Source organism: Peromyscus californicus, unplaced genomic scaffold (genome assembly GCF_007827085.1).
Source record: "Peromyscus californicus insignis strain IS unplaced genomic scaffold, ASM782708v3 Scaffold_7__1_contigs__length_154581171, whole genome shotgun sequence".
In the NCBI taxonomy this organism is placed as follows: Eukaryota; Metazoa; Chordata; class Mammalia; order Rodentia; family Cricetidae; genus Peromyscus; species Peromyscus californicus.
The window spans coordinates 91,435,264-91,461,509 of record NW_026294595.1 but is presented as its reverse complement, the minus strand read 5'-3'; the positions used below and the strand labels follow the sequence as shown (position 1 = coordinate 91,461,509).

At 44.4% G+C, this 26,246-nt stretch overlaps 1 protein-coding gene across 2 annotated transcripts in view; it reads right to left on the bottom strand.

Annotated features, from left to right (window-relative positions):
- Positions 1-26,246, bottom strand: part of Fam98b (family with sequence similarity 98 member B) — a 76,974-nt gene that overhangs the window by 29,241 nt on the left and 21,487 nt on the right. Inside the window, exon 1 of one of the 2 annotated variants that reach the window (XM_052723983.1) lies at positions 13,730-13,748. The exons of the other annotated variant lie outside the window; for it this stretch is intronic. The gene's annotated coding sequence lies outside the window, so the exon portion shown is untranslated. Of the gene's footprint in view, positions 1-13,729; positions 13,749-26,246 lie in introns of those variants that run through there. 2 annotated transcript variants of the gene reach the window in all.

Here is a 26,246-nt window from a genome sequence, read left to right as displayed (position 1 = left end):
TAAATACATCTCACTGAAGAAGATTAGCAGTCAGCAGATCACACAAAACTATATTCAATTGTTTCTCACAAATGCAAATTAAAATCATGAAAGCCCATTGTGTACCTTCAAAATTGCTAACTTTTCAAAAAGACTGGCCATATCAAGCTTAAACCAGAAATGGAGCAGCCTGAAGTCACACATCACAGGAGAAATGTGAGCAAGTGTCTATGAACTACTTCAGAAGATAGCTCACGACTCCTCGGAATGCTGAAAATTCATCTGTCGTGTGACTCTCCACTCTACAGCTAGACACTCACACAGACTACAGAAAACCATGTCCAAAGACTTGTGTGTGATGTTCATGGCAGTATTTGTGATTGCTCCAAACTGGACGTGACTTCATAGCAATAATGTCCATTGATAAGTAGATTGAATGAAGAAATGTTAGCATATAATAGGTGGTAGCATATGACCTATCAATTGTCTTAGTTAAAGCTTCCTTTGTTCCAGGGGTGGGGGGGGAGAACATGACCAAAAAGCAAGTTGTGGAAGGGTATATTCAGCTTACACTTCCACACTGTTGTTCATCATCAAAGGAAGTCAGGGCATTCATTTAAGCAGGGCAGGAACCTGAAGGCCTGGAGGAATGCTGCTTACTGGTTTTCTCCTCATGGCTTGCTCAGCCTGCTTTCTTTTTTTTTTTTTTTTTTTTGGTTTTTCGAGACAGGGTTTCTCTGTGTAGCTTTGCGCCTTTCCTGGAACTCACTTGGTAGTCCAGGCTGGCCTCGAACTCACAGAGATCCGCCTGGCTCTGCCTCCCGAATGCTGGGATTAAAGGCGTGCACCACCACCGCCCAGCTCAGCCTGCTTTCTTATAGAACCTAGGACCACCAGCCCAGGGATGGCACCACCCACCATGGGCTGGGCCCTCTCTTATTGATCACTAATTGAGAAAATGCCTTACAGCTGGATCTCATGGAGGCATCTCCTCCTCTCTGATGACTCTAGCTTGTGTCAAGTTGACACACAAAACCGCCCAGTACACCAATAAAAGAAATCAACTGATACCTAAATTCATATGGGTGAATTTCAAACTAATAAAAAGTGAAAGAAGTTGGTTTTAAAAAGAGTACATCATAAAAATTAATTTACATAAAAATTTGAAGAAATACACAGTAACTCATAGTGACAGACAGGGATCAGCTGTTGCCTGGAGACCGTGAGAGGCAGGACTATCAGGTGAAATAAGGACAACAGAGCTGCAGAGGGAGCATTTAAAGATGATTGGCATTTGAATGTACGTATAACTGTCAAAATTTAGGAAGTTGCATGTTTGATGTGTGTTTCTTTATTGTGTGTCAGTCAGTGTAGTTCAATAAAACAGTTTTGAAAGCAATCAATTTCTTAATATATACTTTTTAAATTCATAATTTGTAGTGTTTGGGGATTGTGAAAGGAACTCTACTGGTAGTTTCACATAACAAAAATCTTTAAACTCATCCTTACAAAGTCACCGAGCCATCTCATCCCAACAGCAGTCATCAATGTTAAAGGAAAAATAAAAACCAAACTGGGCAAAGTTTCTCCGTGTCTCTGCAGCCGCTCCCAAATAACCATTATTTATGCTCAGCCGGTAGCTCAGGCTGGTTACTAACTAGCTCCTATATTTTAAACTAACCCATATTTCTTGTCTACCCTCTGCCACGTGGCGGGACCTTCTTTCAACAGGGCACATCCTTCTTGCTTCTCTCTGCATCTCTCTCGCCCTCCCGAGACTCTGCCCTTCTTCTTCCCAGCATTCTCTCTGCATCTCTCTCGCCCTCCCGAGACTCTGCCCTTCTTCTTCCCAGCATTCTCTCTGCATCTCTCTCGCCCTCCCGAGACTCTGCCCTTCTTCTTCCCAGCATTCTCTCTGCATCTCTCTCGCCCTCCCGAGACTCTGCCCTTCTTCTTCCCAGCATTCTCTCTGCCCCCCAAAGATCCTGCCTAGCTATCAGCCAATCAGCTTTTTATTAACATTTTCACAGTGTACAGAAGGATTATTCCATAGCATCAAACATGTACACAAATGCAGCTTTTGCAAAGGTCAGTATGTTTAAACAATGCCTAGGTGACTATAGCATCAGTCCCATGATGGCCAATAAACTATCCAGTAACTGTCCAAATGGATATAATACAGCTCTTGTGCAGCTCTTCCTTTGTTTTTGGTCACCTTGGTGGAGGAGTGGGTGCCAGTCATGTGGAAATACATTAAGGCTAAGACTTATGCTATCTATTCCCAGAGGTTTCTTTCAGCTGGATTAAACCTCCAACCCCAAGCAAGGCCAAGTCTGTGACCTCCAGCCTTGGCCCTCTTCTAGTGTAGCTGTAACTAAAGTTTTCCTGGTTCTGTTTAGCTCTTGCAGCCCTGCAGCCAGCTGCTTGGACCCAAGTAAACACACAGAGACTTATATTACTTATAAACTGTATGGCCATGGCAGGCTTCTTGCCATCTGTTCTTATATCTTAAATTAACCCATTTCTATTAATCTATAAGTTGCCACGTGGCTTGTGGCTTACTGGTACCTTACATCTTGTATCTCATGCCTCCGCAGTCCACTTATAAAATAATCACTCAGAAGCTTATATTACTTATAAACTGTATGGCCGTGACAAGCTTCTTGCTATCTAGTCTTTAATATCTTAAATTAACCCATTTCTATAAATCTATACCTTGTCACATGGCTCGTGGCTTACTGGTACTTTACATCCTGCTCCTCATGGTGGAGGCTGGCAGTGTCTCCTGACTCAGCCTTCCACTTCCCAGAATTCTCCTCTCTCCTTGTCCCGCCTATACTTCCCGCCTGGCTACTGGCCAATCAGCACTTTATTTGTCAATCAATCATCCACAGCATGTGGCTCGGTACTGTAAGCCTCCTAGGAGGTCTCAGAGTCTAAGCATGCCTTCTCAATGAAGGTGGCATTGCTGGGTTTTGCAGAGATGGGAGCACTGGGATCCAAATGGCACTTAGCTGTGATGACAGAGAGTGCTGGTGTCACCGGAGGGGTGTCCACAAAAGGCTTAGTGAAGTGCTGAGACCTCCACATGACTCCCTGTCAACTGATTCTCCAATGTCTCATCATGACCTTGGTGTATAGCTAGAGGTCTCCAGTCCTATAGCCCACAGCAAGGGTATCCCTTGTCAGCTTGGATCTGTCACTGTCACAGGTCATGTGGTAGCATCCAGCAAGCCAGCCTTCAAAACCAGACGGTTGAGCTATGCTTTGTCAGCACAACCAATGTCTCTGCGTCCTTCCCTCTCGTGGGACTTGATGCCCGCACTTTTCATCCCTGCTCGGAGCAAATGGAGTGTCAGATGGCATTTTCAAATCTTAGCAAACCTGGTCATCAACTGCAATCCTGCTCCCCCTATTTATATTTAGTCTCCAGATCCCAGTAACCATAGCAGCATTGTTAAAAATGAACCAGATGTGGAGAATTCCACACCACTGCATGGCTTTGTACATCCAGCTTCCCCAACCCCAAACCAAATGCTTTGCTACAAATAACTCCAGCAGCTTTGTCAAGGTTCACATATGGTGGAGGGATACACACTGGCCACACACAGTAGCAGCCAGCTCGGCTGCCACAGACAAGACCACAGGAAGAGGCAATGTGGGAGCCTCCGAAGAGGCACCTCCACTGTCACTGGGCTCTCAGCTAAGGCGTTGGGGCTCTCTAATGGTTGAGCTGCAGGAAATGAATGGAACTGAAAATCATTATGCTAAGTGAAATAAGCCAGATTCAGAAACGCAATTACTTTATGTTTTTTGTTTCATATGTAGAACCTAGATTTAAAATTAGATGTGGGGGAGGGGGCAAGAAGATGAAACTGGAAAGGTGATCATAAGAGGAAAGGGAGACATATTAAGGTGAGGGGAGAGAGGGTGATGGAATACGTGTGACATGAGATCAGAAGGGAGACTATTGGCTAAATGGAAGGGAGCCAGCCAAAGGGCCGGGGTAGCATGGAGAAGAGGTTGGGCACAATGAGAGCCAAGTATAATGACACACAGGCACGAACATGCACTAATAAAACCCATTCCTATCCAGTGACTGATGGAAGCAGATGCAGAGATCCACAGCCAAGTCCCAGGCGGAGCTCCAGGAGTCCAATCGACGAGAGTGAGGAGGGATTATATGAACAAGAGTTATTGAGGCCATGATTTGAAAAAGTACAGAGACAACTAGCCAAACTAGTGGAAACACATGAACTGTGAACCAATAGCTGAGAAGCCCCCATGGTACTGGACTAGGCTCTCTGGATAAGTGAGACAGTTGTTTAGCTTGAACTGTTTAGAGGGCCCCCAGGCAGTGCGACCAGGACCTGTCCTTAGTGCATGAGCCGGCTTTTTGGAACCTAGTGCCTATGCTGAGACACTTTGCTCAGCCTTAGTGCAGGGAAGAGGGACTTGGACCTGCCTCAACTGAATGTACCAGGCTCTGCTGACTCCCCAAGGGAGACCTTGCCTTGTAGGAGGTGGGAATGAAGGGTGGGTTGGGGGGGGGAAGGCTGGGGGGTGGGAGGAGGGAGGACAGGGGAATCCGTGGTTGATAGGTAAAACAAATAGAATATCTCTTAATAAAAACAAAAAGAAAATAAAACTCACTTCTTTGCATGATAACTTTAAAAGTTAATAACAAAGAAAAAGAAATTTGTGTAGCCCAGGTATAGCATAGCAGCCATCACTAACCAACTTGGGCACCAATAGGCTTTCATAGTAATTGATCTTAGCCAAAAGGCCTAGAAGCTATGTCTTTTTTAAGATTTAATTTTATTATTTTAAATTACGTGGGGGGAGGTGAGCATGTGCACATACAGTAGTACCATAGAGGCTAAAGACAATGGATCCCCTGGGGCTGGAGTTACAGGTGGTTGTGAGCAGTCTTGTGTAGGTTGTAGGAACCAAACTCTCAAAGAAAGAGCAGTATGTGCTCTTCTGTGCTCAATATGTGCTGAGCCATCTCTCCAGCCTCAGGAAGCCATGCATTCATCTGCCTTTGCTAAGTCTAGGCTGGACCTCGGTATTTGTCTTAAGCTGATTCTTTTTCTGTGCTCGTAGCACACATTAGGGTCTTTGTGCTCCAGGCAGTAAAATGTAGACAGAAGTTTCTGTCCCACCTAGTCCTGCAGCTGTTCAGTCCAAACAAACACACAGAGTCTTATATTAATTACAAGCTGTTTGGCCTATGGCTCAGGCTTGTCATTAACTAGCTCTTTCAATTTAATTCAACCCATTTCTATTAATCTATGTTTTGCCACATAGCTTCATGGCATTACCTGTGTTCCAATACATCTTGATCCTCTGGCAGTACTCAGTGTCTCCTTCTAACCCTGCCTTTTTCCCCCTGTATCTCTCTTGGATTTCCTGCCTGGTTCTATTCTGACTTGCTATAGGCCATAGCTGCTTCTTTATTAACCAATGGGAGCAACACATATTCACAGCGTACAGAAAGACCATCCCACAGCAGCAAAAGGCTCATTCTGAGAAGGCTGGTGCTGAAGTGAGGATGTATTTGTTCGAGCCAATGCACAGACCAAGAATATTGAAGCTTGAGGGATGCTTCCAATGTCATCAGTGTCATCAAGGCCCTGGTTTCCTTTCCATGGCTCTGTCCTTCCTGACAAGGACATTTCTGATGTTTGTCTCACTCACAAAAGAAGGTTTAGTCTGAGGACACTTGGAGGGGAAGGTGAAGGGAGCAGGCCAAAGCACCTTGGCCTGAGTACTGCCATTTTAACCCGACTCCATTTTACCTGCAGGGTGAAATTAAATTGAAGTTCCCAAGCCCTAGGGGAGCTGAGAACTTCCAATGGCTGGCCAACCTCCTCCCTAAACCATAGGAATAGTTGTTATGCATCTTTAGTTCTCTAGAAACATTATGGTTATTCCTAGCAACAGAAGGAACAAATGAATCCGATTGGCTGGACTGAAAAGCTTGCATTGTATATCAGCTGAAGCTGATGGAACACTCAAGGAAGTCTCTAATCTCTAAATCCTGATTGGTGAAAATTATAACTGTAACTCAGCAACATGTTTGTGATTTTTGTGCTTATATACCTGCTTCAACTGGCATTCAGGGTCGCAGTCGAGTATGTTCTATGGTCCTGATTGATCAGCCCCCCTCCCTTCCCCTTTTCTTTTGGACTGCCCTGATGCAAATCTTGCCTTGTGGTAATCTCTTATGCCTGCTTGGGTTGATTCAGAGCCTCGGACCACAACAGAAAACTGCTAATGACATCGTCATGTATTTCTTTGAGATATTATAAAAATATAGCATAAAGTTAGGAGAAGACACTGCTTTTTAATTAATTTAAGTTGTTAACTGGTGTTGCATTCAGTGTATATTATTCAGTTCAATGTCTAAAAAAATCCTTTTTATCCAGATTCAAAATGAGGATCCCAGACTTATTTGTGTGTGGGGTGTGTGTGTGTGTGTGTGTGTGTGTGTGTGTGTGTGTGTGTGTATACATGTACATGGTCATGTGGAAGGCCTGTGGGTGGATGTACATTATATGTGTGTGTACATGAATGTGAAGACCTGAGACTGATATCATTTACTTTCCTTGGTCACTCTCCTCCTTAATTTTTTGAGACCTGGTGTCTCATTGGTTGGACTAGCTGGCCAGCAAGCCCCAGTGATCTTGGCTGTCTCTGCCTCTCCAGTGCTGGAATTACAGGATCATGCTGCTATCCTCCTGGCTGTTCATGTGGGTACCAGGGAACCCAATTCAGGTTCTTAAACTTACAAAGCAAACACTTTACTGACTGAGCTATCTCCCCAGCCCTCAGATTTATTTTAAATGGAATGAACAATACTCAACAGTCACAGAATACAAACTACCTACCATATCACCATCAATGTCCTCTTTGGTTAGTTTCAACCATTTATAATGAAGAAGATCATGATCACCACCATGAACCAGTGAATTCCTGGGAGACTTTTCACCCTCCTGGGTGTTGTGCTTTCCCCTGGATTCATTCAACTAGAAAAATCTTCACAGATAATGCAGCGTGACTGAAATCCCTCTAGAGACATGGTGAATTATGATATCTAACTTGTGAGGAACACTAATGAGCAGCCAGAAAGGACAACAAAATCAGACTTCATAGATGTGACCAGTCAAGTCTATTTCCCCAGAAGGAAGTGATCTGGTTATCTTTGTGAAAACAAAAGTCTGTCATTCCTTCCCCCTGCACCCACCAAACTTTCCAAGTCTATCCCAAAGCATGACATAATTCCTCTAGCAAAACTGCACTTCCTAATCCTCCCCAAACAGTGCTACCAACTGGGAACCAAGTATTCGAACACCCAAGACTACGGGGGAGAGTTCTCATTCAAACCACCGCAATCAATAAAGGCAGAAAAGAGATTACAGATTGCTTGAAACTGAGGTGGCTCAGCAGTTAAGAACATTGGCAGCTCTTCCAGAGGTCCTGAGTTCAATTCCCAGCAACCACATGGTGGCTCATAGCCATCTATAATGGGATCTGATGTTCTCTTCTAGCATGCAGGTGTACATGTAGATAGAGCACCATAAACATAAATTAAATAAATCATTAAAAAATTTAAAAGATCTAGAACTCTCAGCTCCTTCTACAGCACCATGTCTGTCTGTATGCCACATGTCCTGCCATACATAATATGGAATAAACTTCTGAAACTGTAAGCCATCCCCAATTAAATGCTTTTCTTTATAAGAGTTGCCCTAGTCATGGTGTCTCTTCGCAGCAATAGAAACCCTAACTAAGACAACTGTGTTATGCACTGGACATTTAATTTTCTTCATGGCCCTGTGAAGATTAAGTGAGTAGCTGAACGGATTCAGAGGCTCATTGGTGGTGGGGAAGGGCCTTCCTTAGCTTCATTCCACAGTTACCATCCTGCCTCTCTGATATAAGAGGGGCAATCCTGGTGCTTCACATTTGGAGCAACACCTCTGCAGTTCCTACCTCCACTCTGACTGTCCACATGCATGAATACACACAGAGACACAGACACACATACATAAACACATAGACTCATATACAAACACACAGACACACATATGCACATGTACTGGCAAATATAGGAAGTAACTTTTACAGCTCTTTATACGTGTATCTCAGTTCAGCTACATACATACACATCACCTATATCAGCTAAATATATCACATATATATACACGCATATCCATGCAGGCCCTAAACTACATACATATTCATTATAAATATAGATATATTCTGGCTCTTGAGCCTGTCCACTAGGGTTGTGCTTACATGGAGGGCTTAATGAACACTATAGAAAAGGGAAGGTAGAAATCAGCCCTGATGGGACTGGTGTCCGACCTTTACCACCACCCCTGTTGCTTAGCAACCAAGAAACAAAGAAACAATGGCCATCCATCAAGCATCCTTCTGGGGAAATGTCGAAGAAACTCACCCTGTGGGGAAAAAGAAAATATAAGGACACCCAGAATCTTTCACGGCCTTTGGGGAACTCAGAGCACACATACTCCCTTTTACTTTGTTAGCTAGTTCAGATTGCTTCCCAGAATTCCAAGGCAGCAGCAAACAAAGACGGCCAGAAGCAGAAAAGGACTTCATTGGAAGATGGAGGGAGCTCTTGGGGCCCAGGACCAGGGTTTATGAGAGAGAATGGCTTCATTCATTCATTTCTAAAAGGTGGGACCACAATCACACAGGATCACAACACACAGGTTAGTAAGAAATCCATCAAGCTAGCCTCAAACGCACAGGTACCACCTTGCCTCAGCCTCCCAGGTTGCTAGGATTATAAGCATGCACCATCACATGTGGCCAGAGAATGCCATTCTTTCTTTTCTCACTCATCCCTGCCTCCCATAATCAGGGTGGAGGTTCAAGTGGAGCAGAAGATCAAGTCAATGGGGACAACATGGGGGGGGGGGTCGGGGGAGGGGTGCTGGGGACAGCGGAGGGTGCACTTTGTCCAGAAAAAGCAAAGCCTGGCCCTGACCTGAGATCCTATTTGACAGGACGGTGGAGGCAAGGGACAATGAGAAGTAGGAAGAGGGTGCCATAGTGCAGGAGCATTCGTGGGGTACTGTAGCACAAGAAAGGAGTCATTTTCCCCAGGGGTGAGCGAGCCTCGGGCTGCAGCTTAGTTGCGCTGATTCATACCCCTTCACTGAAACTTGTATAGCTTTTCAAAAGCAACGACATGGCAAGTGGCTCCGAAGACCTGACTGTCCCAAACGGGAGGCTTTGCATCAGGTAATTTAGAACTTTATGCCACTGAGTTGGCAGAGAGCTTCGAGTTCAGTGAGGTCTCCCCTAAATCCCATGTACAGTGTGCACCCTAGGTCTTTCTTTAGACACCACCTCTCGGGGCCAGCAGAGTCATGTCACACACAGCTAGGACCTCTGCGAGATTCTGTAGCACTGCTGCTCCTAGGAGCTCATCAGACATTAGAGCAGAGGGGTCTGGAGAGATGCATCCGTGGTTAAGAGCACTTGCTGCTCTTGCGAAGGACCTAGGTTCAGTTCCCAGCATCCAGCTGGCCGCTCACAACCGTCTGTAACTCCAGTTCTAGGAGACCCAACATCTGTCTTCCCTGGGTGCCAGGCAAATCATGGTGCACTTACATACATGCTGAGAAAAGGCCCATACACATAAAATAAAAATAACAAAATCTCTTTTAAAAGAAATTAAAACAACATTGTCCTCTAAGCAAGCATGGTCTATCTGAAGAATTCAGTTTGTTCCCAAGAAAGGGTGCAAAACAGTAGTAGTTTGTTATTCAACATGTTGTTTTTTAATCAATCTAAGGACTCTTCCTGAGTGTACATTGACACTACAAAAGGCCATCAAGCCAAGGGAAATAACGGATTTCCCATACGAAACTAGAGTTGAGTGGGGGTGTCATCTATTCACAAGAACCTATTCATTAATTCATTCATTAGTGTTTGTTAAGCACATACTATAAGTAAGACTTTATGCTGAGACCTAAGTTGCAAAGACAAAAGAAAGTCTAGCCCTCCACAGGCTTGTGTGTAGTTCAACCGGGTGCATTTCCCGGGTCTCAAGACATGTGCAAGTTGCTACAAGAGGTTAAGCAGCTGCCTCGATCTCTTGCAGCTTGTGGCTGTGGAACATCAACCCAGACGCATGCTCACAAGAACCTGTGGACACCTATGCCCTGAACAAGCCCTCTTCCACAGCTCGGTGCACCTCACCTCACTGTGGGTTCTCGAGACCCCACAACGTGGGAAGGATCCATTTTAAGACAGTGGGCTTTCAGCACGGGAAATGAAGAAGGTTAGTGATGGTTTCATGCCCCGCGATCTGTTTCCATTTAAAGTCATGTAAGAAGGAATGAAAAGCCCGGAATCCCACTGATTTCAAAGACATGCAGAGCTTGCTGTGACAAACTCAGAAGTAACCAGCTGGCGCAAGGGGAAGTCCACCCATTGAATAATCTGCGTGCCAGAGACTTAGGGGAAGACGCTCCATGGAGCCACTAGAGGGCGCCACAGCTCTGAGGCGCAGAGGGATCTGCCCTGGATCACTCAAGGAAGCCCAATGCCCGTGCATTCCGCCACACTTTAATTTTTGTCCCTCACAACTTGCTTGTCCATCCGTCCGTCCGTCCGTCTGTCTGTCTGTCTGTCATTTGTCTGTCTGAGACAGGGCCTTGCTATGTAGCCTTGGTTAGCTTGTCGCTCACTGTGTAGCTGATTTCAACATCACAGCTGTGGGATTCTACCTCTTCTCAGCAACATTTATTTTTGGGAGAGCACACACTGCTGCAACCATACATTAAGAAAACAAATCCATGATGGGGCAGGGCAAGGGTGTGGTGATATGTGTTCCCCAGTTTATTGTGCACCCTAATAAACTTATCTGGGGTCAGAGAACAGAACAGCCACTAGATACAGAGGCCAGAAAATGGTGGCATACACACACCTTTAGTCCTAGCATTCTGAAGGCAGAGATCCATCTGGATCTCTGTGAGTTCAAAGCCACACTGGAAACAGCCAAGCATGGTGACACACGCCTTTAATCCCAGGAAGTGATGGCAGGAAGCAGAAAGGTATATAAGGCGTGAGGACCAGAAACTAGAGCCTGGTTATGCTTTTAGGCTTTTATCAGCAGTTCAGCTGAGATTCATTCCGGATAGGGACACAGAGGTTTCCAGTTTGAAGAGACAGGATCAGCTGAGAAGTTGGCGAGGTGAGGTTAGCTGTGGCCTGTTCTGCTTCTCTGATCTTTCAGCGTTCACCCCATACCTGGCTCCGGGTTTGTTTTTATTAATAAGACCTTTTAAGATTCGTGCTACACAAGGGTCCTACCTTAACCATTCAAGCTCTATCATAAATTCTATCACAAAAGGGATCAATGAAGCATGCACTGTATTCTCTGGAGGACAAAAATGCCCAGGCAGGGTAATGAGACAGGTGACAGAAGACAGTCACAGCCCTACCCTGCCTCACACAGCCAAGGGCTGAGATGAGAGGAATAAAGATCAGCTGCCTGTCCATCAGTCCAAAACCACAAGCCCGGACTTTCAATGCACAGAGCAAACATTTGGCTTAGAATTTCCACAGGGGATGGGCCCCACACAGAGACAACTCAATACAAGATGGGAACTTGTAAACAATAAATTATCCAGCTCTGTTCACATTAGGAAAGTATATGCATTACCAAAGAGTGATCGCATTATTATTATTAATTATTATTATTATTAGTGGTGGTGGTGTGTCTGTGTGCAGTATATGCATGTGTGCGCATGTGCAGTTGGGGTTATAGGTCAATGTAAGTGTCTTCCTCTATCTTTTCAACTTTCTTTTACAAGACTCTGTCTTGCACTGAACTAGGAACTCACCAGCCTAGACTGCCTGGTCAGGGAGCCCCAGGAACCTGCCTGTCTCTGCCTCACAGTCCTGAGAGTACAGATGTGTGCCACTGTGTCTGGCTTTTTTTGTGGGTGCTGGGGATTCAAACTCAGGACCTCATGCTTGTGTGGTGAGCATTTAACTCACTGAGCCACCTCTCCAAGCAGTGAGCACACTTTTAAAGAATGTACTTAGTGAGGAGAATTTGGGGGAAAAAATCCTGCTAATGTTCTTAAATTATACAACACTGTAAAACCTTTAGAAATCGAATACTTCACCAATGTTTATGGCCTACTAGACTAAATAAAGCACAGTCCTTTAAGAATGCAGTTCCATCTCCATCTACGTTGAGCCTAAGTTTAGTGTCCTGCATTATTTAACTCCCTGGTAATGATGATGTTGAGATGTCAAATTTAAAAACAACATTTCAGTTTCAAGTTCGATGTGTGAGGGAGCAAAATGCCAATCAGCATTGTGTGTGTGTGTGTGTGTGTGTGTGTGTGTGTGTGTGTGTGTGTGTGTGTGTGTGTGTGACACCAAGGTCAAACATCAAACTTCAAAATAACGGAAGAAAAATTGACTCAAATAGTTTTCTCCTCTATTTTTGCTCTTACATATTTAACACTGAATCCATTTCACCATTGAATTTTAGTCTTCAGCTATAGTGCTGAACAGAAAACCGCTGAGATCCTCAAAAATATAACCTACCAAGAAAAAAAAGAATTTGCATGAGCCTTACACGAAGTTTATGTGAATGTCTATTTCTCAGGAATTTGTGAGTCTCATTTAATCAACTTGTTTTAGAATAGGGCCAATGGTGCTCTTTTAAAGTAAATAATTAAATAAATAAAAGCAGAGGCATGGCAAAATGGCTCAGTGGGTGAAGGAGCTCCCCAGCAAACCCAAAGATCTGAGTCTGGACCCGACATGATGGAAGGAGAGAGTCAGCTCCTGAAAGCTGTCCTCTGACTTCCACATGAATGCCCTGACATGTGTGTGTAACACACCACACCACACACACAACACACACACACACACCACACACACCACACACACACATACACACACACCACACCACACACACCACACCACACACACAACACACACACCACACACACCACACACACACATACACACACACCACACCACACACACCACACCACACACACACACACACACACACCACACACACCACACACACACATACACACACACCACACCACACACACACCACACACACACCACACACACTACACACACACATACACACACACCACACCACACACACCACACCACACACACACACACACACACACACACACACACACACACAAACAAATAAATGGCAAGGTTTTTAAAAATAAATAAGGTAGAATATAGAGAAATAAAAGGCCCTTTAATCCCAAAATACTGTGTGTTTTACCTTCCAGGCAACTGATGTCTTAAAGCTAGTGTGCCTTTGGCAGTGTGCCTGCAAGACAGTGCCTTGCAGGTCAATCATGGAGGATGCTAAAATGCCCACAGAGGGGACTGAGAGTCCTCTGTGGGAAGATGAGAGTCAAGGTGAGCAGCGGGCTCCCACCCCGCCCCCACCTCTAACCTAACTCAGGTACATTAGACTTCTGAGCGTGAATTTACTTGAGGGCAAAACTTAGCTGCCAAAATATATGAACTAGAGGACTTAGCGGTGATGGAAATATTATCTCTTGGCAATGCTCATTTTGGGGATTATCAGCAGTTATTTTCCCATTTTGTCTGTATTTTCCAAATTTTTAACAATGAGGAAGTATCACTCGTGTGATTAAAACATGCAGAGTTACATCAGAATAAAAAGATAGGCTTTGCTTACTTTTCTAAAAACATAAAGTGCTGAGAAGGCGTTCTGCTGGGATCCGGGCATTTTACATGTGAGCTGCAGTTTTCAAACAGTAGCACAGCTGTTTTGTGTCTTAGCCTGAAGCTGTGAAAAAAAGGGGAAAGATTTGGAAAGTGGGAACTGGGAAAGAGACTAAGAAAAGTAGCTGCTATTTCCAGGCTGCAGTCTCCCTGGCAACGAGGTTCTCAGAAGCGGTGCCTTCCTCCCAGGACCTAATGGAAGGATAAGTGGAGGAGCCTGAAGAGCAGTAGAGAGCAGGGGAGCTTTGAGACCAGCAGAGAACCACAGACAGATGGTCTGCTGCAGATAAGGCTGTCTCATGGCCAGCAACACAAAGCTGTTCACAGAAACTGGCAGGAAGACAGGACCAGCATAGACAAAGAGTAAGGAGGAGACTCCTGCGATCTGAGCAGGCCCAAGGTCTCAGGGACTGGACCAGGACTGAGGAAGTGCATCTCCAAAAACCAGCTACCAAAACAGGTAAAATGAACAGCAACAGGTTGGCACAAGAAAACTACAAAAGTATTAAACATGGGTACCATAATGTAAATTAATACTTAAAGTAATATATTAATAATGTTAAGAGAGTAAGAGCTTGATCTGACTATGTTGTTTAGAGATGGGTCCTTTGAGGAATGATTGTGTTTATATAGGATCACAAGAGTGGAGCTCCAAGATTGAATTTTAATCACTTGTAAGGAGAAGGTGTCCTGGCTACTTTATTATCAACTTGGCACAAGCTAGAGTCATTTGGGAAGAGAGACTCTCAATTTAGGAAGTGCCTCCAGAGGATTTACCTGTGTGCTAGTCTATGGTGCATTTTCTTACCTAGTGATCAAGGCGGGAAGGCCCAGCCCATTGTGGGTGGGCTGCTGGTTCTGGATGGTACAAGATGGCAGGCTGAGCAAACCATGGAGATCAAGGCAGTCAGCATCACTCCTCCATGCCCTAACCTCAGTGCCTGCCTCTAGGTTCCTCCCCTTGGTCCCTGCCTGGACTTCCTTCGATGATGGGGTGTCATATGCCAGTGCAAGGGAACTGAGCTCTTTGCATCCACGTTGCTTTTGGTCACGGCATTTTTATCAGAGCAATACAAACCATAAAACTAAGGCAGAGGGACAGAAGCAAGACACAGACAGAGATTCACACAGGTTTTCACAATGACAGACATGGCACAGTTGGCGAGACCTTCAAGTGAGCCCGAGTCTTAGCGTTTGCCCTTCCATCCTCCATAACTGTGAACTAAACAAACCTCTTTTCTTTATAAAGTGCCCTTCCTCAGCTGTTTCATTGAGGTAAGGAATAGTGAGGGGTCAGGAATATTTCTAAGTAAGATGCTCTCCAGCCACCACCAGCACAACAACAACAAAAAACGATAAAAAAAAAACCCTAATACCAGCATAACTTAACAACAGTTGCACCAAATGAAGAAAATGATGATGCATTTTCCTGCATAGAACACTAAGAAATGTCCTGGAGGGGCTGGAGAGATGGCCCAGTGGTTAAGAGCTCTGACTGTTCTTCTAGAGGTCCTGGGTTCAAGTCCCAGCTCCCACATGGCAGCCCACAAATGTCTGTAACTCCAAGATCTAACACCCTTACACAGATATACATGCAGGCAAAATACCAATACCAATGCAAATAAAAATAAATAAATAAATAAGAAAGAAAAAAAGAAATGTCCTCTAGAAAACCTCTCTGCCCACCCAGTTCCCACACACCTTTTCCCAGGGTCTACCTGGGTAAATGGATGGAACTAGAAAAGATCATGCTGAATAAGGTCAACCAGACAGAAAGACAAACACCATCTGTAGTTCCTAGCTCCAAATCTTTCAATGTGAGTCCATAACCTTGAGTAACTATAGAAACCAGGAAAGTAAAGGGGGGCCATGGCAGGCAGGGAGGAGCAGTAAAGAGAATGGCGGGGTCCGAGTGATTTGAAGGTAGGAAATGTATGAGGGGCTTTAACTGGGGAGGAGGAGGGAGATAAATACAGAAGTAGGGAGGAGGGCAGAATAACAGTACGGATGGCTTAAAAAGTCAGGAGGAACCCTATTATTATCTATCATCTATCTATCTAAAATTCCATATAATGCATATAAGCCTCGTATACGAGTATACATAGTTTACAGGAAAATTTCCCAACTGGGCTGACAATGTCCTAACACCAGGCATGACCAGACCCCTTTACACTGTGTTGGTCAGGGCTGTCCAAGAGACTTCCAAAACATGACTGGTTATGGCTGTCGTTCTTGGTTGCTTCCCAGAGGTTGAAGGTAAGTCCCTATGGCTGAAGACACCATGTGTTTTGGACACAGGATCTAGAAGACATGAGTTGAATCTGGCCCAAAAAGCCTCCTCCTAGATTTCCTAGAGGGCTAGGTTTCTGGTATCAGAAGGTACCATGCAAATTCAAAGCGGGGAGGTGTGGGGGGGTGTGGGGTGGATAACCAACTATACTACCCAGCTGTGACACCGATGAACCCCATCAATGACCAGCATGGCATGGCAACCCTAAGGGTGCAACAGACTACACATCCCTTGTCAGTAGCCAGTAGTTCTCTAGTGAGACTTAAGGCCCACTCAACAAGAGGGAAACCATGCCTTGTGCTGGAAAAACAGCAACTACCCGAGGCTAATGAGTCACACACAGATCTTGGAAGAGAACCCACTACTGTCCCGTTACTAAACCAGTGTAATTCCTAACTCCATTCTAAATATTTATCTTTATACGCACAGATAAGTATAGGTCTCACTCCACATCAAAGAAATGTCTCCTTGAAACAGACACCACCACAGAAAACCACAACTGATCAAAATCGTGTGGTGCCTAGTCCCAACTGAGACAAGTACTCCACAACTCCTGCACAAGTGTGGAAAGACTGTAAGGGCCAGAGCAACAGGAAGTTTGCTGTAGGTGTGGATCTCCTAGAAATGTCAGAGAAGCCATACCCCATGACGTCTCATCATCATGGCTACCTAAATAAGACCTTAACAAAGGCAGCAACAATAGACACACTAACAGGGAAGGGGGAAAAGTCTCACAGTGCCTCAACCCTAGACAAATAACCACAAGCAACCAAGGAATTCTTCGAGAAGGAGAAATCATCTTCCCCAGGGAAGAGACTCCAAATTGGTTATCCAGCACCAAGTAGTTAGCCCTGAAATCATGTACATACAAGTAACTTTATGTGGACTGAGCAGGTTGAATGTAACAATTAATGAAAAGAGAGGCCATGAACTTGAAAGAGGGCAAGGAGGGGTATATGGGAAAGTATAGAGAGAGGAAAGAGTGGGGAGAAATGATGTAATTATAATCTCAAAAAAAATGAAAGAAGTTTTTTAAAGAGAGAATGAGTTACGTTTGTGCTTTTAGATATGTTTTGTCTGTATGTGAGTATATTTATAAATAGAAACACTCAGGTTGGGCAGTGGTGGTACACGCCTTTAATCGCAACACCCGGGAGGCAGAGACAAGCAGACCTCTGTGAGTTCGAGACCAACCTGGTCTACAGAGCGAGATCCAGGACATCCAGGGCTGTTACATAGAAAAACTCTGCCTCAAAAAACAAAAATAAACAAACAAAAAAAACCAAAAGCAGTTAAAGGACTTTAAGGACATTTTTGGCCACTATTGCTTCTGTAAAAACAAACAAACAAATGGTCTCTATTTCTTTGTTTCAATAGCCAGAGTCTATTCTCTCCTTCCACCGTGTGGGTGGGTTCATTGGGGAAGGGTCAAACCTGGGTTCTCAGGCTTGGTGGTAAGCCCATTTCCCTTCTGAGCCATCTCAATGGCCTTCTTCCTGTACTTTTGAAGATCTCAAGTTTGTGATCTGTATCTCTACTTCAATTTTTACTATGTTCACTCTGTGCTTGATGTAAATAGGCACTTAACGTTTCATGAGTGACTAACAAGACAATGGTTACTAGAGGACTTCAGGTGTCCGTTTTCTATTGTTTGTTTTCTCTCATGATTTTGTTTTTCACCATTGGTGACTGAGCTGAGGGTTTCCCTTGTAGTAGGCACGTGTTCTATCATTGAACAATTTCCCAGCTCCTTTTTTTTTCTTTTTAAAATGTTTAATTTTAGGTAGGGTTTCACTAAGTGACCCAGGCTGGCTTTGAACTTGTGATCTCCCTGCTTCTACCCATGAGTGGTAGAATGACAGGCCAGCCCCACCAGGCCAGCTTCCCATTCTTCTCTCATTCAGTGCTCTGGTTTCTTCATCTCAGATGCATTTGAATTTGGTTTTTTTTGTTTGTACCCAGTTTTTAGAGTTGCTTCTTACATCTTAGAGTCACACCAATCTTATTCTAGTTCTTTTTTTTGTTGTTTGTTTGTTATTTCATTGAGAACTTCACACTTTGTATTTTGATCATATTCACTCCCCCCATTCCCAAACTTCTCCCAGATCCACCCCATTCCCTACCCACAAGATGTGGGGTCCTTTTTTCTTGTTTGTTTGTTTGATTTTTTTATTTGTCTTTGTTTTTTCATCATCAAATCCAACTAGTGCTGCCTATATATTCTGGGCCACCTGGCCATCTCCTGGAGTGTGTTAAATCTACCAAGGCCACGCCCTTAAAGAAAACTAAGTCTCCCTTTCCTACCCCTTACCGATTACCACTAGCTCCTCAGCTAGCCAGTGTGGACTTCATGACCGCCTCCCTGGTCCTGGCTTGAACTGGCACCGGTCTTGTGCATACTGTCACAGCTGTTGTGCGTTCACACATGCAACGGTCCTGTTTCCTCCTTAAAATATTGTTTCATTGTCGTCCACTGGCTCTGATCCCTGAGCCTTGAGGGGAGTGGTGTGATGTCCCTTCAGAATTAAGCATTCCACAGTCTCTTACAGTTTCTATGTCTCTATTCTGTTTTTTGTTTGTTTATTGGTGTGTGTTGTTTGGTTGGTTGTTTTTTGTTGGTTGGTTGGTTGGTTGGTTGGTAAAACAGGGCCTCACTATGCAGCCCTGTCTAGCTTGGAACTTTTATGTAGACCATGCTGGCCTCAAACTCACAAAGATCCACCTGCCTCTGCCTCCCCAGTAAGTGCTGGGATTAAAGGTGTGGACCACCTGGCACAGGTTTTTCTGTTTCTTAAACCCTATTTTAGATGTGTGTTCTTAAGCCCTAGTCTTGAGAACAATGTGGTTTTTGTTTTGTTTTTCCTTTTTCCTGGGCATTAGCTTAGCTTCACATTTCACCTGCTTTATCCTAGACTGAAGTGAACTCCAGGCAGATTCTGGGCTTTGCCTTCCGCCCCGTGTTTTGCCCTTGACCCCTGTCCAAGTGCAGTGCATTGATCCACCTCCTCAGATCCACACACATATCCGATATCCGTAGCTGGTTCGCAGTTTGCAGCAGGATCTCATCTAGCTGGGATCTGCTGAAATGAAATGGAATCTCTCCCTACCCCACTCCACAGCTCTCGGATGCTCAAACAGATGGAGTTCATAACGCACGACAACCCCCAAGTGCCGCCAAGGCTTCCCGATGGCTCCCACCACAGCTCTTTGCTTGCGGGAATCAAAGCTCCCAGGATGAAATTCAGCCCTCCCTCACTTCCTGCCCAGTTGTTTCTTGAAAGTGCTCTATTCTGCTGAGCACAGGGAAAAGATACAGATGAGAAACGGGGGCAAAGCTGGCTGCTTGGACACAAAGCTCCAGAAAGTGGAGTCCACTCCAAAGGTGGGTCTTTCCCAGCAAAGGCCTTCCATTTCTGAATCCCAGGCTAAGGCCTGTCTTACTCACGCTGTCCACACACAGAAGAGATGACCAATTTTGTTTTCCAAATCAGTCAGTTTCTTAGGCTTTCTTCCAGATGCTGGCACTGGATGGGCCAGTGATCAACCAACGTGTTTTCAATGATACTTTTCAAAACATGAGCTCTGTTTATCAGCCTGAGGAAAGCCCCTTTCAGACAGGTTTACTACTGTTTCATTGATGCCCCCTGCCAAGTGAAAACCTTTTCCTTTTTCTCCATTTGTTGGAGGTTTTTTGTTTGTTCTTAACATTTGCAAATTTTGCATTCTAAAAATCTTGTTGAAACCCAGATCAGTGTTACAGTGACCGGTAACCTTCTGGTTACTAATATCTTGTTCTTTTTTAAAAAATTTTTATTTATTTATTTATTTATTTATTTATTTATTTATTTATTTATTTATTTTTGCCTTTTTATGAGAGGACTTAGCCTCTCGTAAAATTGCCTTTTCTGTAATATGCGTGTCAGGCTTCAGTATGGAGACTCTCCTGGACTCCCAAGACAAACTGAAAAGTGCTGTGCGTTCATCATTTACTAAGTCAGTTCATGGCGTTCTTGTAGGACCGTGTTTTCCTTTCTCTTTATTAAATGTTTGGCATAATTCACCAAACAGGTAAACTATGGGTTTGTTTTGGGGGCATTTCATTCATCTCATTTAAGTTTTTAAATTAGTTGTGGGGGTGGGGGTGGGGTGTTATGGGGTGGGGTTGTAGTAATAATACCCCCCCCCTTTTTTTATTTTTGACTTCTCTCATACAATACATCCCAGCTGCAGCTTCCCCTCCCTCCACTCCTCCCAGTCCCTCCCCACCTCACCTCTCTCTCAGATCCACTCCCCGGCTTCCATCTACATCCAGAAAAGAGCAGGCCTCCCAGAGATATCAACTGAACACTGAACAACAAGATCCAGTAAGACCAGGCACAACCCTCACTCACATCAGGGCTGGGCAAGGGAACACAGTAGGAGGAAAAGGGTTCCAAGGGCAGGCAAAAGAGTCAGAGACCCCCCTCTCCCACTGTCAGGAGTCCCCTCAAAACACCAAAGCAACAACCATGACACATATTCAGAGGACCTAGAGTAGGCCCATGCAGGCTCCCGGATTGCCCCTATTTGGTCTCTGCAAGCCCTCATGAGCCCTGCTTAGTTGACTCCATGGGCTGTGCTCTCCTGTTGTCCTGACCTCTCTGGCTCCCAACCCTAACCCTCCTCCTAACCCTCTTCCACAGGGTTCCCTGAGCTCCTAGGGGAGGGACCTAATAGAGACCTCCAACTCAGGCTGAGACCTCCAACCCAGGCTCTCTCTCTGCCTAATGTTTGACTGTGGATCTCTGCATCCACTCCCATCAGCTGCCAGAGGCAGCTTCTCTGATGACTGCTGGCACTGGACTAGGCACCAATCTATGAATACAGCAGAACATCATTTAGGAATCATTTCATTGACTTTGGGGGAGGGCAGTCATGTTGGATTCTACCCTAGGTCTCTGTGCTACCCTGCCTCCAGTCCCTGGTCATCCAGGCAGTGTCAGGCATGGGCTCCCCCTCACGTTGTGGGTCTCGACTTAGACCAGTCATTGGTTGGCCATTCGGGTGAGTTTTGCACCATCATGCCCCCGCACATTTTGAAGGCAGGCCAGAGTGTAGGTGGAAGGTTTGTGACTGGGTTGGTGTCCCAGTCCCACTATTAGAAGCCTTGCCTGGTTACAGAAGATAGACAGACGGTCCAGGCTCTGTGTCCTCCATCACTAAGAGTCCTTGACAGGGTCACCCGCAGAGATTCTTGGGAGTTTACACTGCACTAGGTTTCTACCTGGTCCCCCAAATGCCCTCCAGTTCCAGTCATCTCTCCTCATACTCTTCCCTCCATCCTCTCCCTCCTCCAGCCTGATCCCTCCTGTTCCCATTCTCACCTGCCCCCAGTCCAACTGAAAAATCTATTTATACTATTTTCCCTTCCTAGGAGATCCATGAGTCTCCCCTTGAGCCCTTCTTGTTACTTAGCTTCTCTGGGTCTGTGGATTGTGGCATAGTTATCCTTTACTTTAGAGCTAATAGCCACTTATGAGTGAATACATACTATGTTTGTCTTTCTGGGTCTGGGTTACCTCACTCAGGATGATTTTCTTCTAGTTCCATCCATTTACCTGCCAATTTCATGATGTTATTGTTTTTAACTGCTAAGTAATATCCCATTGTGTAAATATGCCATATTTTCTTTATCTGTTCTTTGGTTGAAGGACATCTAGGTTGTTTTCAGTTTCTGGCTATTATGAATAAAGCCGCTATGAACATAGTAGAGCAAATGTCCTTTTGGTAGGATGGAGCATCCTTTGGGTATATGTCCAGGAGTGGTATAGCTGGGTCTTGAGGTAGATTGACTCTCAATTTTCTAAGAAACTGCCATATGGATTTTCATAGTGGCTGTACAAGTTTGCAGTCCCACCAGCAATGAAGGAGTGTTCCCCTTGCTCTACATCCTCACCAGCATGAGCTGTCACTTGTGTTCTGGATCTTAGCCATTCTGACAGGTGTATGATGGACTCTCAGAGTCTCTTTGATTTACATTTTCCCTTGTCTTTTAAACTCTCCCCATTTTCCTACCTATTGCCAGTGGAATCTCTCTTTTTCCCTTCATTTGTCTTACCAAGGAACTATCTGATTTTTCAAGTAATTTTGCTCAATTTTTTACATGCATTTGTTTACATTGGTAGTATTTTCATTTGTAAAAGAATGGCATTTTATATAAATCTATTCCTTTCTTCTTTGCAATTATTTTCTTTGAATGCCCCCCCAAAATCAGAAAAAAATATTTATCTCTGTTTTCTTTTAGTTGCCTCTCATTTGTTTTTAATGTTAATAAATTAAAATTTCCAAATAAAAGATGATATGCACATATTTAAAAGAAGATACACCAGATAATTAAGAAAAGTGAAAGGTAAAATTCTATCATCACTCAATTTCCCCTTCTTTTCTCACCAGATCCTCGGATGAACTTCCGAACTGTCTTTTAGCGTGGACTGGCACATCTCTGTTTCTACTGTATAAAATACACTTCAAATCTCTTGGGACACATGGTTCTAAACCTTCCACATTTGTTCACATGTTATTCATTAGACAGTCGATTGCAAGCATGGTTTTGTGCTTCTAAGTTAGATCTTATCAGACTAGAACATGCCTCAGAGTCACCCAAGGCATTCATAAGCACACAGATGTTGTTGCCCTCACGTCGCCCTCAGATTTCCTAATCCAGTGGGTCAGAGGAGGGGGAGGGCTGAGAATTTGCCCCTGTGACTAGTCCCTTGCTTGTTGCTGGTCCTGGTCACATTTTGAGAATCACCGTCCTGGATGATTTCTTTCAAGTATCAAAGTAATGACCCCATTCCAGTGCGCTTAACAAAGAGAAATAGAACTGAGGTCATTTGCTGATGTATCATGAAGACTTGTGAATTTCCCAAGCTCTGACTGTAGTCGGCTCCCTCCCAACACAGACACCACTTTCAAAGTCAGTATCATAGCAGAGTGTTCCTCATATATTTTCTGATAATGCAACCCCAATGTATAAGTAAATGGTGATATGTTAGTAGAGCACCACAAATTTAAGGCATTATTATCTGCAACTGTTTGGCCATATTTCACAGGACTGGCAATTTCCTGTGTTTACAAACGGGCAGGTCTAGAGGACCATTCTTTGTGGTGTTTGGGCCTCTGAGCTAAGGATGTTACTCAGTGAACACAGCAAGAACAGGCTCCAGGTTTGCTCTCCACAAAGATAACAAAAAGAAACCACTAGAACAAAGCTCAGACTTCAGCCTGCATCAGTATCGAAAGGAACACTTATCTGACCTGTAGATCCCATGCTATCACCAGGAACACTTATCTGACCTGTAGATCCCATCAGCATCACCAGGAACACTTATCTGACCTGTAGATCCCCATGCCATCACCAGGAACACTTATCTGACCTGTAGATCCCCATGCCATCACCAGGAACACTTATCTGACCTGTAGATCCCCATGCCATCACCAAGAACACTTACCTGACCTATAGATCCCCATGCCATCACTCTGAGACTCAGAAGATTGGAAATGTAGGGCATGGGCCTGGGGACTTGCTTTTTAAAAATTATACAGGGTAATCTTTATGTACTATTGCATTTCACCACTCTGGGTAGTGGAAACAGGGTGAGTATGTTGCTATTGTTATGAAAACTTCCAGAAGCAGGCAATAGCCCACGACAAAAGGAAAAAGAAAGAAAGAAAGAAAGAAAGAAAGAAAGAGAGAGAGAGAGAGAGAGAGAGAGAGAGAGAGAGAGAGAGAGAGAGAGAGAGAGAGAGAAAGAAAGAAAGAAAGAAAGAAAGAAAGAAAGAAAGAAAGAAAGAAAGAAAGAAATTGAAATGAGGGTCTGCTTACCATTATCAACTCAAGTTCATAAGCAACTCCTGGGTACCCAGCTCTCTTTGGGGTACTTAATGTATTTCACACTCATTATTCATGATATAATGAGGGTTTTTAAAAATTTGTTTGTTTGTTTTTAATGAGGGCATTGGAGATGGCTCAGCAGTTACAGCACTTGATACATAAGCAAAGCAAGAGGTCCAGAGTTTGGACTCCCAGAAGGTATGCATATGCTGGAGGGGGTGGGAATGGCTGTAATTCCATCCTTGGAAGGTGGAGACAAGGTGGCTTAGGGAGACTAGCTTTATTGGTGAGCTCTGAGTTTTGTTGAGAGACTCATCCTCAAAGAATAAAGTAGAAGAGCTATGGGGGCAGATTCCAGATATCAACTTCAAGCCTCCACACACAAGATCACACACATGTACCCACATGCATCTAAGCACACATACCTATTCACCTATACAGCACACTCACACCAAAAAAAAAAGGGGGGGGATGTGGGGAGAGAAACAGTAAAATCTACAGGAGAAAATCAGTAAGAGAGTAGTGAGATTTGAACCCACATCTGACTGTAGTACCTTTGTTCTTTCCTTATAGTACTCCCTCCCTCCAGTGTTTCATCTAAGCAAAGCAGGAGAGGGTGGGTTGCTCTGTCTACCTGTGCAGCCCTTTGGATGGGGAGTAATGATGTGGGTGGAACTGTTGGTGCTTGCCACAGTGATGTTTCGGAACAGTTAAGCCCCTGGTAAACTGGTGTTATGGAGACACAGCCTGAAAAATTAAAGCAAAAATGCGGTTTTTAAATGTGAGCTGCCTAACACAGCTCCTGGGAAAGCCACATTTCTCAGAGAACTGTACAGTCAATCACCCCCTGAGTCACCTTTGGAAAAAAAAAAAAACCACAACTGAGTGTGATTCTGGAAACCCAGCACGCACTAGGAACAGCAGAGCACACGGAGTCTGGAAAGCCCAGCACTAACATTACCGCGCTCTTCCTTCTGATGTTTAAATCCGTGGGTGTGTGCTTCTTGGAAAATTTAATCCACATGTTTTAAGATCATTTACACTTAACCCATCAAACTCGGTTTTGGAAGAGCCCGTTTAATGTGTAAGAAGCCTGATGTGATTTAAAAACAAAACAAAAACCGCAAGGCCATATGTCCTTTGCCATCCCTCCTCTGGCTTCTGAGGCTGGAAGTTGTATTTGTCCATAAGAATCAAACCTAGAACCTGAAAACAGGCCACGTGGGGCCTCACCTACAAGCTTGTGAAGGGCGATGGGTCTGAAGTCTGAACAAATAAGTTCTCTCATTTCCCAGAAAAGTCAGCTCGCAGCTGTGGGAAGCAAGCCCACCACACCGCAGATCCCGCCTCCTCCACAGACAGCCTTCTGCCTCTCCATGGGACAGGAGATGTATTCCAGATCTATCTGGTTTGCGTTCTAATTCAAAGAGAGCTTTGCCCACTTTTCTCAGGGTAGCATTCTAGAAGTCCAATTTAGTGATTCACTCCAGAGAAGACCAAGGAGCATCCAACAACGATGAACAGGCTCCCAACTGTGTCTGCCTCACTCCTGGGGAAAGATCTCCAGGGAGAGCATCTAGGCTCTGCTGAGTGCCAGTCACCCAGAGCCTCTTCAGGGACACTGGAGTAACAGGGATTTGGGGGTGTACACATAGCATGTGCCCAAGAAGGGAAAGAGAACTCAGGCCCGCTCTTTCGTGCATTACTTATTTGTGTGCTCCAGCCCCCTCTGATGTATCTGGCTGCTTTTAATTGTCACAATTTTGTTCTTGTTTTCCAACTTGGAACTACCATTAAATTACTGTTTCTTAAGGCTTTCAAAATCAATCTCAAATCCTGGGCAAACTGTTTCTTAGCATAGAATCACGTTTAAAGTTGATGAAAAAAAATTAAAAAAGGTGAGGCCTCAACAGGTAACGCCACTTGCTTCCAAACTTGACAATCTAACTTCAATTCCTGTATGATGGGTATGATTTCAGTGTGCATAATAAAAAGTGCTCTGGAGAGAGTGGGTTGGGATACTTGTCCAGCAATGTGAATGCAGTTAATGTGTGCTTTAAAACTAAACTTAGCCGGGCAGCGGTGGTGCACACCTTTAATCCCAGCACTTGGGAGGCAGAGGCAGGCGGATCTCTGTGAGGGTGAGGCCAGATTGGTCTACAGAGCGAGATCCAGGGCAGCTAGGGTGGACTGTTACACAGAGAAACCCTGTCAAAAGAAAGAAAGAAAGAAAGAAAGAAAAGAGAGAGAGAGAGAGAGAGAGAGAAAGAAAGAAAGAGAGAAAGAGAGAAAGAAAGAAAGAACGAA